The sequence below is a fragment of the Dipodomys spectabilis genome, unplaced genomic scaffold (assembly GCF_019054845.1).
Source record: "Dipodomys spectabilis isolate Male_0828 unplaced genomic scaffold, ASM1905484v1 ptg000267l, whole genome shotgun sequence".
Lineage (NCBI taxonomy): Eukaryota > Metazoa > Chordata > Mammalia > Rodentia > Heteromyidae > Dipodomys > Dipodomys spectabilis.
The window spans coordinates 1,174,893-1,190,491 of NW_024870944.1; the positions used below are offsets into that span (position 1 = coordinate 1,174,893).

The 15,599-nt window shown below is 40.6% G+C and overlaps 1 pseudogene; it reads left to right on the forward strand.

Moving 5' to 3' along the window:
* The first annotated feature begins 13,944 nt into the window (after positions 1 to 13,944).
* LOC122125920 lies at positions 13,945 to 14,729 on the forward strand (annotated as a pseudogene).
* Positions 14,730 to 15,599: the final 870 nt, after the last annotated feature.

Consider the following 15,599-nt stretch of genomic DNA (forward strand, 5'->3'; position numbering starts at 1 on the left):
AAAACACTCAAAGAGAAGTACAGGAATTGCATGAATATGAATAAGCTAATCAAAGAGTAATAGAGGAATTGAGAGAGCAGGATGAGAATACAGAAAGATCACTAAAGGCATTCAAAGAATCCATAAACAGAGAGCTCAAACAAGTTAGGGAGGCCACAAAAGGGAATGCTGAACGTAACCCAACAAAAGGAATGGGAGTCCTAGGAAACCATAACTAATCAAATAAGTGATTTGAGAATAAATACTGACACCAAATTAAGGAAGCAAAGAAGTCCATACAAGATCTAAAACAAAACTACAACAAAGAATCTGAAGCCATCAAAGGCGACCAACTAGAAGGAAAAGAAATAAAAAACAAAGTAGAAAGACTTGATAGTAGGTTAGACCATCCTGAAGATGGAATTTCAGGGATTGAAGTCAGCCTAGTTATTATAGAGAAAGAACATACAATCATCCAAGACTAATCCAAGAAATATGATAGAGCTATTCAACAATTGGAAGACAACATCAAAAGGCCTAATCTGAGGATAATGGGTGTAGAGATAGAAGTTAATGGTCTAGGAAATTTGTTTAACAGGATTCTAGCAGAGAACTTTCCAAACATGCAAAAAGATAGGCCTATTCAGATACAAGAAGCTTTTAGAACACCAAACAGATGAGACCAGGATAGGGCATGCCACCATCTACACACGTTCAATTCAGACCAAAGAAAATTTCCTTAAAGCTGTCAAGGAGAAAAGCTCAATCACCGGCAAAGGGAAACCAATTAGAATCACCTCAGATTCCTCAGCAGAAACAATTAATGCCAGAAGAGCCTAGAATGATGTATGCCATGCCCTAAAGACAAACAAATGTCAACCAAGAATACTGTACTCAGATAAACTCTCCTTCATAACCAACTAGATCACAAGAAAGGCCAAGCAACCGTACCCAAACTGAGAATCCAAGAGCCATAGGCAGAACCAAGTTGCCGCAGCCCCCAAGAAGGTGGATAAAATGGCAGCAACTCCCAAATACCTCAGTCCTATCTCTCAACATTAACGGACTTAACTCTTCAATTAAACGACATAGACTGCCTACTTGGATTAAAAAGCAACATCCTTCTATCTCCTTCTTTCAGGAGTCACATCTTGCCTGTAAAAACAAACACATTTTCAATGTGAAAGGTTGAAACAAAATCTACCAAGCAAATGGCCCCCATAACCAGGCAGGAGTTGCAATCCCAATACCAGATAAAATAGACTTCAAATTAAAATAAGTGAGAAAAGATAAAGAAGGTCTCCACATACTCATTAAGGGATCTCTCCTTCAGGAGGATATTACAATAATAAATATCTGTTCACCAAACAACGGAGCTCCCAAATTTATCCAAGAAACACTACTTTCCCTCAAATCCCACATAGATCCAAAGGCACAGGCCAAAATTTTTTTAATAGAGACCCAGAAGCACAACAAATCTAAGAAGGGTTGAACAAATGGAATTGCATGAAATTGCATAGCTTCTGCATGGCAAAGGACATAGCTAGCAAGATCAATAGAAAGCCCATGGATTGGGAGAAGGTCTTCACTAGCCATACAACAGACAAGGGTCTCATATCAAAAATATACCTGCAACTCAAAAAATTAACCCCCCCAACAGCAAACCTTCAAAGAAAAAACTGCCCAATAAATAAGTAGGCTAAAGACTTAAAGAGAAACTTCTCTGAAGAGGAAAGAAGGATGGCCAATAGACATATGAAGAAATATTCAACCTCCCTAGCAATAAAAGAAATGCATATCAAAATAGCATTGAAATACCACCTCACCCCAGTCAGAATGGGTAGAATCAAGAACTCTAATAATAACAGATGCTGGAGGGCATGTCGATATAAGGGAACCTTAATGCATTGTTGGTGGGAGTATAAACTTTTACAACCACTTTGGAAAGTAGTATGGAGTTTCCTCAAAAAACTCCACATAGAGCTCCCCTATGATCCAGCAATCCCACTTTGGGGCATTTAACCAAATGTTCACAAACAAAACTACAAGAAAGTTACCAGCACAACTATGTTTATTGCAGCCTTATTTACCATAGCTAAAATATGGAACCAACCCTGATGCCCCTCAGTAGATGAATGGATCACGAAAATGTGGTATATATACACAATGGAATTCTATGCCTCCATCAGAAAGAATGACATTGCCTCATTTGTTAGGAAATGGAAAGATTTGGGAAAAACGGTATTAAGTGAAGTAAGACAGGCCCAAAGAAACATAGGTCCCATAGCTTCCCCTATTTCTAATAACTAGTATCAGTCTGAGTCAAGCAGAAAAGGTCAGATAAATTGATTTTACGGAAATGAACCCTAAGATATTTATTCAAATGTTTTTTTTTCTTTCATGCAATTGTTTCTAAAACATTTATAAGATCATTTCTTTGTTGCTTTGTATGTGCCTCCACCACTGTATAACCCCTGCTTTCACTGTATTTGATGTTGTTATCATTTGTGGAGGGGAAAGGAAAAAACAAATCCTTTAAATAGGCCTATAGGTGGACCCATTGCAACGAGACGTACAAGTCATTATGTCAAAAACGAACTTTACAACTTTGGTGGGGGAATGAGGGTTGGGTGGTGGGACGGGGGGAGAATGGGATGGGAAGGGAAAACAAAGGAGGAGGCTACAATGCTTTATGAGAAATGTACTCATTGTCTTGCCCATGTAATTGCAACCCCTCAGTACAGTATTTTCACAATAAAATAAGTGGTCTATTTTGGAAAATGTTCCATGTAGTGGTGAGAAAAAAGTGTATTGTGATGCTGCTGGGTGAAATATTCAGTAGTTGTCTGTTAAATCTAGCTGATCTAGGCAGTTCTTTAGATCTGCATTTTCTCTATTGAGTTTTTTCGCGTTGATCTATCTAGTGTGGATAGTGGTCTGTTAAAGTCCCCAACAATTCCTGTCTTTGGATCAATTTGAGATTTTGGGGAAAGTAGTATTTGTTGGATAAATCTCTGTGATCCATTGTTTGGCGAATATATTTATTATTGTAATATCCTCCTGAAAGAAAGATCCCTTATTTCGTATGTAGCGACCTTCTTTATCTCTTCTCACTAATTTTAATTTGAAGTCTATTTTATCTGATATTATGATTGCAATTCCTGTCTGTTTATGGGGGCCATTTGCTTGGTAGATTTTGTTCCAGAATTTCACGTTCAAAGTGTGTTTGTTTTTATGAGCAAGGTGTGATTCCTGAAGGCAGGAGATAAAAGGATGTTGCTTTTTAATGCATTTAGACAGTGTATGTCGCTTAATTGGAGAGTTAATGTTGAGAGAAAGGACTGAGAAGTGTTTGGTAGTTTCTGCCATTTTATCCACCTTCTTGGGTGCTGCGGCAACTTGGTTCTTCCTATGGTTTTTGGATTCTCAGTTTGGGTTCCGTTTCTTTGCCTTTATTGTGGTCTTGTCGGTTCTGTCTGTGTAGGACATCTTTAAGTATCTTTTGTAGGAACGGTTTGGTGGAGATATTTTTTTCTCAGTTTTTCTTTGCTATGGAAGGTTTTTATTTCACCTTTGGTTATGAAGGAGAATTTAGCTGTTTACAGTATTCATGGTTCATACTTCGTCTTTAGGTCATGGCATGCATCATTCCAGGCTCTTCTTGCTTTAATTTTCTCTGCTGAAAAAAATGAAGTTATTCTAATTGTTTTCCCTTCATAGATGATTGATCTTTTTTCCTTGACAGCTTTAAGGATCTTTCCCTTGGTCCGAATTGATCTTGTGCATATTATAATGTGAAGGTGGGATGTCCTGCTCTCGTCTGGTCTATTTGGGGTTCTAAACGTTTCTTGTATCTGAATAGGCCTATCCTTTTGCATGTTTGGGAATTTCTCTGCTAGGATCCTGTTAAACAAATTTCCTAGACCATTATCTTCTGTTTCTAGGTGCTCCTCTACACCCATTGTTCTCAGATTAGGCTTTCTGATGGTGTCTTCCAATTGCTGAATATATCTATCTTATTTCTGGATTTGTCTTGGATAGTTGTACATTCTTTCTCTATAATATCTAGCCTGTCTTCATTCACCGAAATTCGATCTTCTGCATGGTCTAACCTACTGTCAAGACTTTCTTCTTTGTTTTTCATTCATTTTCCTTGTAATTGTTTGGTTTTGATGACTTCAAATTCTTTTTGGGAGCTTTGTTTTAGATCTTGTATGGACTTCTTTACTTCCTTAATTTGGTGTTCAGTTCTTATTCTCAAATCACTTAGTTGCTTGGTTATGGTTTCCTTATACTCCCATTCCTTCTGTCGGGTTCAAATCAGCATTCCCTTTGTGGTCTCCCAGAATTCTTTCAGCTGTCTGTTTATGGATTCCATGAATGCCTCTATTGATCTTTGTTTATTCTTGTCCCTCCCTTGCAATTCCTGTATTACTCTTTAATTAGCTTCCTCATGTTCATGCAATTGCTGTAGTTCTCTTTGACTGTTCTCAGCCTGTTCACGCAATTCCTGACATTCTCTTTGTCTGTTTTCAGCCTGCTCATGCAATTCCTGTATTTCTCTGATGGTTCTCAGCCTGTTCACACAATTCCTTTATTTCTCTTTGAGTGTTCTCAACCTGTTCACGCATTATTCTATCAACCTTTGAGTAGCTTCCTCATGCTCATGAGATTACTGTATTGATTTTTGGTTTGCTTCCTCTCTCTCCCTATCATGTTCACACTGAGTCCTTTGCAGGTTTTCTATCTGTTCATTCACCATGTTTCCCAGTAATATCTATTGAGCTTTTGGAGAACTCTCCTCCGGAATACTGGTTATCATGAGTGGGAGTTGAGATACCAGGACATGGATTTTTCTTGTGTTTCTCTGGCTTGTTCTGCCCATTTGATATGAAAGTAACACCAATTTTCTGCTAGAATACTTTTTCAAGGCATACATCAACCAAAGTCCTGTAGTTGCACAGGCAAAAGGACTCAGATATAATCTAGTTCAACAGATACAATCTATTCAACATCAAACAACTATGGATTAAAGGGCTAACAACAGCAAGGAAGAATTTGGCAAACCAGAAATTATTATATTTAGGGACAAATATGAGGAAATATAAGATTAGAAGAATGTGGAGAGGTAAAAGGAAAGTGAATTTAACCAAGTTCTAATCTCAAAGAGGGAAATGGATTGGACAGAATAGTAGGAGAAAGAAAAAAACAGACAAGAAAAAATGGGAAAAACAAATATTAAATTTAATAAATGAATCTTTAAAATTATCTAAGTTTAAGGTGATATTGATTGAAGAAAAAGATACGATGACAGGAGGGGAGGGATAGAAAGGAGACATGAAAAACTAAAAACAAAAAATTCTCAAAAATTATATTGGTCTAAAGAAATAATACTGCTATTACAGAATTTAAGGCTAAGAAGTTTTGAATTGAGTAATAAAATTCTTGATTAAGTGTGTATACAATAGGAGTAAGGTCTAATATTTGACAATGGGCATATATCTGAGGATGAGCAGAACAGCAAATAAGCCACACAAAAAACAAGGAAACAGAAGAAAAAATGAAAAGAATGAAAAAAAAGAAAAAAGGACCAAAAGGTCGTTAGAGATTTAAACAAAGCACACTCACACACACATACACCTAAAATAAAAATTAGGAGGGGAGAAAAAAAGATTAACAATTTTTTAGAAAACAATTTTTTAAATTAAAAATTAAAAAAGGAACAAAAAAGAGTTCTTTTGTTTTTTTTTTTTTGGGGGGGGGAGAATTAGATGCGAAGATCTTGTATCTTCCTGTGTCTGTAACCAGTCTCCTGGTGCAGTCTCTAGTCTGCTTGTGGTGTTTGGTTTGCCTGTGACTTGATTGGTTTCTTAAGTCAATTTGTTTGAGCAGGCAGAAATATGCTAAGGATTTTGTGATCCTCCTCCCAGGCTAGTTCAATGAGAAGGAGATCTGCTATGAGTTACACAAAAGAGGGAGATGGCTGTTTCCTCTAATTTGAAGATGCTGTGATGAGGCTATGTTCTGGGTAGAGTTGAGGCCTTTCAGCAAATTGTAGCTTTTCCCTGAGGTGTAGCTTCTGAGACACTCACAGAGCCCATCCTGGAGCCATTCTCAGGGTTTATGGTTACTGAATTTCACTTGATTGTCTAGGCTGCTGTAGGGAGGGGCAGCCTCTGGCTCTGTTTACCCAGTGAAGAAAGTCACTCCCCTTGGGGCAGAGCTTTGTCTGCCTGGGCTTGGTGACTTTTCCCAGGGAGGAGCTGAGCCTGGCAGTTCAGTTCAGGTTCCTGTGACCTCGTAAATGGCTCTTTTGTTTTTTTTTTCCCCAAGGCCTGAGTTGGAACTAGCTGTTCAGCTGGGCCTTTTCAATATCAAATATGGAGATCTCCGGGGGTGAGGGCGGGGAGGGTGGCCTTCCCTCCTCTGCTCCCTGAGAAGGAGTGAGTATGTCAGGATTCTACTTATGCTGGAGTCTTGGTTCCTGGGTTGTCTCTGGTCTGTGATCTGCAGGATGAAGATATCTGCTACATGTCAGTTCTTTCTGGTTTTAAGTAGAATCCGGTCACCTGCTGCGTCTGGCACCATTGTCCCAGACTCTGTGTTGTTCTTTTGGAGGCTCGGCTGCTACGGTGGCCACCACCACCGCAGCTGCATCAAATGGCAAGTGCTCAGATCTGTTTCCTTGACTGGATTTTCCCTCTCTGGCCAAACTCTCTGTACTGTGATGGGACACTTGGTAATTCTCTGGCTAGGACTCTTCACTGGAACACTACAACTATTTTCTATGTGAGAGCTTGTTTAGCCTCTAGCTTCTCCTCCACCATCCTCCCCTAAAGTAATCTGTTGTTGCTTTTTAAAAAAACTGGTGCCAGTGTCTCAAGCCTATAATCATAACAACTCAGGTGGCTGAGATCTGATAATCGAGGATTAATAACAGCCTGGGTAAGAAGGTCTGTGAGACTATTATCTCATTAACTGGTTACCAAAAGACTAAAAGGAGCACTGTGGGCCAAACTAGTAGAGTGATAGCCTTGAGCACAAGAGAACAGGGATTTCAACCAGGCCCTCAGTTCAAGCTTCTCATATTAAAAAAACGTTAAAAACAATTTTCCATCATTTGTAATTTCAGCCAATTTGTAATTTAAAGCCAATTTGCATCTCAGTTTGCACGTATTTGGGTGGGGGAACTAAACTTATATAACAGTTAAAAGAAAAAAAAAATGAGCACAAGGGTACAGGTGGCTCACGCCTGTAATCCTATCTTCTCAGGAGGCTGAGAAAGGAGGATGGTGGTTCAAAGCCAGCCCTGGGCAGAAAAGTTCCCATGAGACTGCTATTTCCAATTAACCGCTAAAAAACAAGAATGGCACTATGGTTTAAATTTGTATGGTAGAGTGCTAACCTTGAGCAAAGAAGCTCTAGGACAGCACCCATGCCCTGTATTCAAGCCCCATGTCTGAAGGAAAAAATATAGATTTCAGACCTGGGAAGGTGGCTAAGTGGTAGAGTGCTTGCCTTGCATGTATGAGCCTTTGGGTTTGATTTCTCAGTACCACATAAGCAGAAAAGCCAGAAGTGGCACTGTGGTTCAAGTGGTAGAGTGATATCTTTGAGGTGAAGAGCTAAGGGACAGTGCCCAGGCCCAGAGCTCAGGACCCATGATGGACAAAAAACAAACAAAAAAAGAGTTCAAATAAACGATGTGCACAATAGACTATACAATAAAGATGAAAGATTAAATTAATAAATTAATAATTAAAATGATCAACATTGTTTCAATTTTGTAGGTGGTGAATGTAGCAGAAAAAGTGATAAGAAATGATTCATTTCTAACAACTCTTCCATTTTTTAACCTCATTTACTACTTTTAAACTAAAGAGGCATGTATCACTTTACAGAAAAACAAAATTGTACATGTATTTTAGCCTGAATTCCACATTTTATAATTTGTCTTTTAGTAAACAATCAGTATCTTTTCATATAAAATAGCTGTAATACCTTTATTTAATACTTCACATCTTTCCAGTATTTGGTTATATCAAAATTCTTCCCTTCCTTCTTTTCTTCCTTCCATTCCTTCATATCCTTTCCTCCTTTCAATCCTTGCAATTAAACTCAGGGCTTCATGTATTTTAGGTAGGTGCTCTACAAAGTCAGCCATAAACCTGCTCTTTTGGGTTTAGTCACTTTTGTTTTTGTTGGTCATGTGGTTTGAACTCTGTGCCTGGACACTGTCCCTGCACTCTTCAGCTCAAGGCCAGTGCTTTACTGTTTCAGCCACAGTGACACTTCTAGTTTTCTAGTGGATTATTGAGATAGGAATCTCACACACATTCCTGCCTAGATTTGCTTTGAACTGGGATCTTCAGATCTCAGCCTCCTGAACAGCTAAGATTACAGGCATGAGCCACCTGCTCTCAGCGCTGCTTTAGCCATTTTTATGACAGGGTTTTCTGTTTATGACCAGGCCACCATGGATCACAATCCCTTGATGACAGGGAGGGTTGTGTGTAGCAAGTCAGATACAGTGGGGAAACAACTTTCTCTGCCCATCACAGGGAGAATTTTGGAGTATTGTATTAGAAATTTCTAGAAGTGGGTTGTGAGGAGCATTCTGCTTCCAGGAGTCTCTTCCCACTTCCCAACATTCTAGTCCTGCCAGAAAGGGTCTATAGTAGAAGGCTCAGGATGGAGAGAGCAAACTCTCATTTTCCTTGTCACCAATATGCCCACAACATCGATTGTTCCATCTTAACTATTTGGATGGACATATACCCTGATGATTTTTATGAGCACAAGAAACTTGACATCCTGAAAAAACTTACACAGTATGACAGGCTCAACATGCCCTCTTCAGACTTGCTGTTCTGCTTACATATTCTTCTGGACCAGCTGGAGCAACGCATGGCCCGTGAGACCAAGAAAAAGAGTAAATAGTCCTTGTTTAGATGCCTTAGAGCTTGTGAGTAGGGATGGAACCTAGGTCTCAAGGGATGGGCCTGCTTGGCCAAAAGCCCTTTGTACTACCCAGCTTGGCAAAACGTCCTTTTATGGATGTTCTATGCCGGGTAATGTCTGTTCCTTTTTTTTAAAAGAACTTGGACATAACCACTCATTAGAAACACCTTACCTTCTCATCAGTGTTCAGTCCAAACTCAAGTTCTACAGCTTCTCCTACTAAATCCTCATAGTTTAGTCACACTTTAACTTCTAGAGTGTACTCTAAGACTCCTGTACCTATTTCCATTCTTATGTTTGTGTCACTGTAGAGAACTTCCTGCTGAACTCCAGATAAAGAACCCATCAGTGATGTCATGTATGGTGACTGATGGAGATTGGAAGCCAACACAGGACTCCAGAAAGCATGTGAACATAGAGGCTTTTTTCAATGTGTAGAAAGGCCCAACTAGGTTTTGAGCCCTGTGGACATCCCACTGGTTCTGAACTCCACATGTTATGTAGGTGTACCTACCTGCACATACCGCCAAGGAAGAAGATGATCCAGAATGTCTTCCATTGATGTCCACAATTCACCTAGATCACATCCAAACCAGTAAAAGAATGTTTTGGTCTTGGAGTGCAGGGTAAATATGTGCTAATGGAAAATGGCCCCAGTCTATGTTCAGGAAAACCAATAAGTTAGGTCCAAAGTCTAGATTCAGTTGAGCAAAGGGAATCTGTCCTCACAGAATATCCAGACCAATCTGTCCTTCTGCTGGGGATCCAATTTCCAATTGAGAAATAAGATCTGTCCCTTCCTAGACTCAGGAAGAAAATACTGCCTTTAATGAGGAAGTAGATCCTTTTGAGGACTCTGAGGCAGAATTTGTTTCTGAAGGCAACTTAGAAGACAATCCAGATTTAGAGATTGCTTCCCCCCTTATTTAGAAAATCTTTATATTTCTTTTTGGTTCTGATTGTTGTAAAATGATCATTCTAGTTATTTTCCTAACGTTATTAAAATGTCAATGTTTATGTTATGTTATACAATTCATGAGCCTTAAATGTGTTTTCAACCTACAATGTAAAGCACCGTGCACATGTGTTCTGTGTGTGGGAAAACAGAGTGACAGGGGGATGAACAAGAGAGCCTCCTGGATATAAAGGGAATGGTTAAATGCAACTCCCTAGTTGCAAGGAAGCCAGGCCATGCCTGAATGTGGTGATAAGGACATACCAGATCAGATGACCTAGAAAGCTGTTCTGTCAATTGGGACATATGCTACAATACTTATAGTGGTATGTGGGACTTTCTTCCAACAGTGAGTTCAAGCCTGTATACATATTCATTGTGCTTTGGGAAATACTGAAGAAAAATTTGGCTCCATTAACATACAAATTCTACTTAGGGCTGAATATATTTGACAAAATACATAAGAAATATCAACACTGGAAAGTATAAGCAATCATCAATAGAAGAAAGAAGGCTTACATAGATGGACAAACAAAATCAGGAAGCAATTAAATCAGTTATATGGAAATACAAGTTATATTCATTACATTTTATATAGTATATTATATGATATATAAGATCAAATATGATTTTTCATACTAAAAGGGTTTTTAACTTTTTCAATCTTAAGTAATTTTTTCACATAATATTAGTGTAAAACCTTATTGGGGAAAGTGGTAATATAACTTTGATTATAATTATATGAATACATATTTTTGTGTTTCTAGGTATAACACTGATTATAAATAGATGAATAAATCTAAACATATATTTGTATATCTGTCTATGAGGTGAATATAATTAAACAGGCTACACGATGTATAAAAAGGCAGTTATGAGTTAGTGTATGAGACTCAGGCCTGTAATCCTAGTGATGTGGGAAGCTGAGTTCTGAGTTTTAGTTTCTCTTACTCCCATGCCATTAGATTTTCAGAGGAGACCTGGTCCCTCAAGTGTAGCCAAGCGACACATATGCAGTAGGATCACACTCTGTGACCCCAGAGGAAAGTCAGTAGAAATCAGGACAAGCCTCTTATGCTATGACAGTCTATTCAGTTCCTGTGCCAAGATGGACATCTGTAGAACATCAGATGGAAAGTTGGCATTCCCTCCCAAAATGTTTTTGACTATCCTGAATTAAACCTTTTTTCCCTTCCCAAGCTGCAAACACATAGAAATATGTCAAGGGCTCAAGAGAGATGGACAAAGACATACAAATACATAAAATTATATTTTTTTTTGGGGGGGGGTCCAGTTGTCAGCTTGAACTCTGGGCCTGGGTACTATCCCTCAGCTCTTCAGCTCATAGCTAGCGCTCTACCACTTGAGCCACAGGGCCACTTCTGGCTTATTTTCTTTTTGCTTATGTGGTTCTGAGGAATTGAACCCAGGGCCTCATGCATGCAAGGCAAGCACTCTACCACTGAGCCACCTTCCCAGCCCCCAAATTATATACTTTGTTTCAGTAATTCAATGACAAATTATCAAAGGCATATCTTGATTTTTCTTTTTTTAATGGAAATGGGAATATACACTGAGTGCATTAGGGAGTAGGTGATAGTTTGGATGCTGAGTTGTGGAATGCACTCCTGGGCATGGGAGACACTTGCTTTTGAGAACTTGTGTGGGGAGGCGTCTCCGCACACAGCTTCACAAAACAATGCCCATAACTTGTATGGTGTCATAGCCATCTTTCCATAGCAGCAAATAGGTGTCACGCACTTATCTTTCTCTGAAGTGGACTCAGCAACACAGAAAGGCACTAAGAATGAGAGGGAATCACTGCTAGCCACCAGATATCAGCTTCAAGAGCTGTCCTGACCAGAATCTAGGATAAATTGAGCTGGAGAAGGCTGATCCCCATGCAAGGCTCCTGAGCACTAAGGACCAGGCACTATTATAGGTGTTGGAGAAACAAGTGAATGTGGCTCTCTCCTCATCAATTTCATGCTGAAAAGAAAACCAGAAATCATGATAATTTTTATAAATCAGAGACATGACATTGGTAGTTTTGTGGCAACAATTTCACAGCGGGTATGTGAGGAGATATCCCTGAGGAGGAGATAGTTAACCTGAGATCCATCATCCATGCAATTAACTAGAAGCAGGTACTCCAGGCAGTAAGAGCAGCAACTACATCCCTCAGTGATGGGAAAAGACGTAACTTGCTTCAGAAAAAGAAAACATCACTGACGTGCTTGCTTGTGAAGTAAGAAAAAAAGGTACAAGGAAGAAAAAAAGATCAGACATGAAGATCAGAATAAATTATATAGATATTGGATGCTGCGAGTTACAAGTAGAAAAATTCTGATGTTATTCTAAATCTGACATGACCCACTGGAACCAAAGTGCTCAAATAGTACCTAGACACATCTGATTCACCTATATACTTTTAAAATGTGATTCTAGCCAGAATCTGGTGGCTCACAACTGGAATGCTAGCTACTCGAGAGGCTAATACCTGAGGATCAGGTTTGAAGCAAGCCCCAAGAGGAAATTTGGAAAGACTCATCTCCAATTAACCACCAAAATTATGGACATGAAGCTGTGTTCAACTGGTAGAGCACTAACCTTGATAAAAAATTAAGGGACAGCACCCAGGCTCTAGGTTCAAATCCCTGGACTTCACAAAACAAAGAAGTCAACAAATAAAATTTGGTGCTCAGTCGATCAGCACTTAGCATTCTACTTCAATGTATTTAGTATGAGCCTAGGAAGTTACATCCTTAGCAAATGCTCTCCCCTCATATTCTGCTTCATTGCCAGTATTCAAACCCCTGGCATTACCAAAGTCTCCTCCCAGTTAGCATAGCAGTCTACCACTGGAAATTAATAGATATATTTTGATTAATCATAATCTATCCACACACATCAAATGAGTAGTAGCCACATTCCACTATTCTGAATGTTTTTGCTCCCCCTTTGAGTTAATAAGCCTTACCATTAAAATCTATAGAATACTTATCAAATTAAGTCAACAGTCATCATTCTTCCACCCAATCTTGTAACCTATGTTATGCGGGTTTTTTTTTTTGTTTCTTTGATGTTGGTGCCCTGTATCTTGTATAAACATTTCTCTAGCTTGGGGGGTGAAGGAAAAAAACCAAAAACCAAATGCTTAACTAGGGATACAGTTTGACCCATTTTAACAATGAAATCAAGACACTATGTTCCAAAACGAACTTTACAATTTATGCAGGGAGTGGGGAGGTGGGATGGAAAGGAGTAGTTGTGGAGGTGGAAGGATAGGGATGGTAGGGGAAAAACAAGGGAGGAAGTAACAATGCTTGAGAGGAAATGAACTCATTACCTACCTTATGTAACTGTAATCTCTTTGTACATTATTTTTACAATAAAAATATATTTAAAAAGATGAAAAGACCCAGAAATAAAACTACATACTTACAATCATCTGATATTCGACAAAAGAGCAAAAGATGTAATGTGGAAAAAACATAGCCTTGCTGGGTGCCTGTGGCTCATGCCTTTAATGTAGCTACTCAGAAGGCTGAGATCTGAGGATGGTTGTTGAAAGCCAGAAGGGCCAGGCAAGTCCATGAGACTCTTAGCTCCAATAAACCACAAGAAAATGGGGAGTAGAACTGTGGTTCAAGTACTAGCCTGGAGATGAAATGCAAGGGGGTAGCTCCGAGGCCCAGAGTTCAAGCCCCACGACCAACACACACAGACACACACACACACACACACCACATACACACACATCATAGCCTCTTCAACTATTGGTGTTGGGAAAACTGGACATCCATAGGCAGAAAACTAGAAGTGGATCTCTGCTTGCACTAACATCAACTCAAAATGGATTAACTACATTAAAATCAGCCAGACTACTATAAGACAGAAAAAGGGTGATATTAGAACTTATCGGTATTGAGGTGTGAGCTGGGCAGCTGCACGCTGAGCACCAGTAGTTGCGCTCCAGATCCTGCAATCTCACACTGCGTGCCTCACCCGGTAACCACTTACTCCAGTTGGCCCCTGTGACAGGTGCCATGCATCGAGCTGCGCCCCGCGCTCTGGGCAGCTCTGCTCACTGCCCAGACCCTGTTCCTCGGGCCGCCGGTGACGAGGGTCCCATTGTACGCTGCGAGCCCTGTGATGCGAACGCGCTGGCCCAGTGCAAGGGTGTGCCGAGCTGGTGCGCGAGCCAGGCTATGGCTGCTGCCTGACATGTGCTCTGCGCGAGGGCGAGCCATGCAGTGTCTACACAGAACGCTGCACCTAGGGGATCAGCTGCCAGCTGCCACTGGGTGAGCCATGCCCACTGCAGGCGCTGCTGGATGGCCGCTGGTTCTCTGCCAACGCCAGCATCCCGGCCGACTGAGGCCTAATGATGCTGGCGCCCTCCGCTTCAGAAAATGCTAGTGAGTCGGAGAAGGACCGAGGCACAGGGAGCGTGGAGAGCCATGCCACACATAGGGTGCCTGACTCCAAGTTCCATTCCATTCACACAAAGCTGGACACCATCAAGAAAGGTCATGCGAAGGACAACCAGCGCTACAAAGTTGACTATGAGTCCCAGAGCATGGACACCCAGACCTTCTCCTCAGAGTCCAAACGGGAGACCGAATATGGTCCCTGCCTTAGAGAGATGGAAAACACCCTGACTCACCTGAAGTTCCTCAGTGTGCTGAGTCCCAGGGGTGTGCACATCCCCAGCTGGAACAAGAAAGGATTTTATAAGAAGAAGCAGTGTAGCCCCTCCAAAGGCAGAAAGCGGGGCTTCTGCTGGTGCTTGGACAAGTATGGTCAGCCCCTCCCAGGCTTCGACAGATGACGTGCACTGCCTCGGCATGCAGAGGCAGTAAACCCCACTGCATCAGTTAAATTGGAGCTCTAATACGCCTTACTTTGCACAAAAGACTGCCACGGACAGAACAGCACCTGCCTACAGCCTCAACTTATATTTCTTTTTGTGATGACCTGGTTTTTTGTGTGTTTTTTTTTAAGAAAACCAAAGTTTAGACAGAGATTTTTGAAATGTCTGTTGTTCCTTTAAATGGTAAACTTGAGCATCTTTCCACTTTTCAGTGGTCAGAAAAGTGAATTAATTTCTCTGTTGCTTTCTGTAAAAATAACTGATACTCCTGTCCAAAGCAGTGGATTTGATCCCCTTCTAGAATCCTCTCCACATCTGCCAATTGGAAGAGCTGACCTTCTGCCTCGCTCACTTCAGTGGCTATTGTAGAAGACACCTCCTCGTTGCCCTCCGCCCTGCTCAGGCCTCATGGAGAACAGGAAAGTCAGAAACTCCAGTCACCTGAACATCTCTACCATACATGAGACTCCTGGCCCTCCTGGAACTATCTTTGATTCCAAGCCATGGACCCCTGGGCCACAAAGCTTCTTCATTATCTGCAAGTGACTTGATCTGCTTGGAAAATACTGGAGAGATTGAGGTGGAATATAACAGACCAAGAAAGTTCTATAAAACTGACCAAAAAAGTTCTGGGAAACTTGTAAATGCAGATCTTTCTGACTTCCCTCCATTAGGCAGCTTTTCAAGGACGGACCCCAAAGGAAGGCCCAGGGTGGCCTTGGCTGTGGTCCAGCAGGGCATGGGGGAGGCTGGGAGTGTACCCCACACCTCACCAGTAAGGGAGTAATCGCTCTGGAGACAACAACAAAATGTTTTCTAATTTAACTC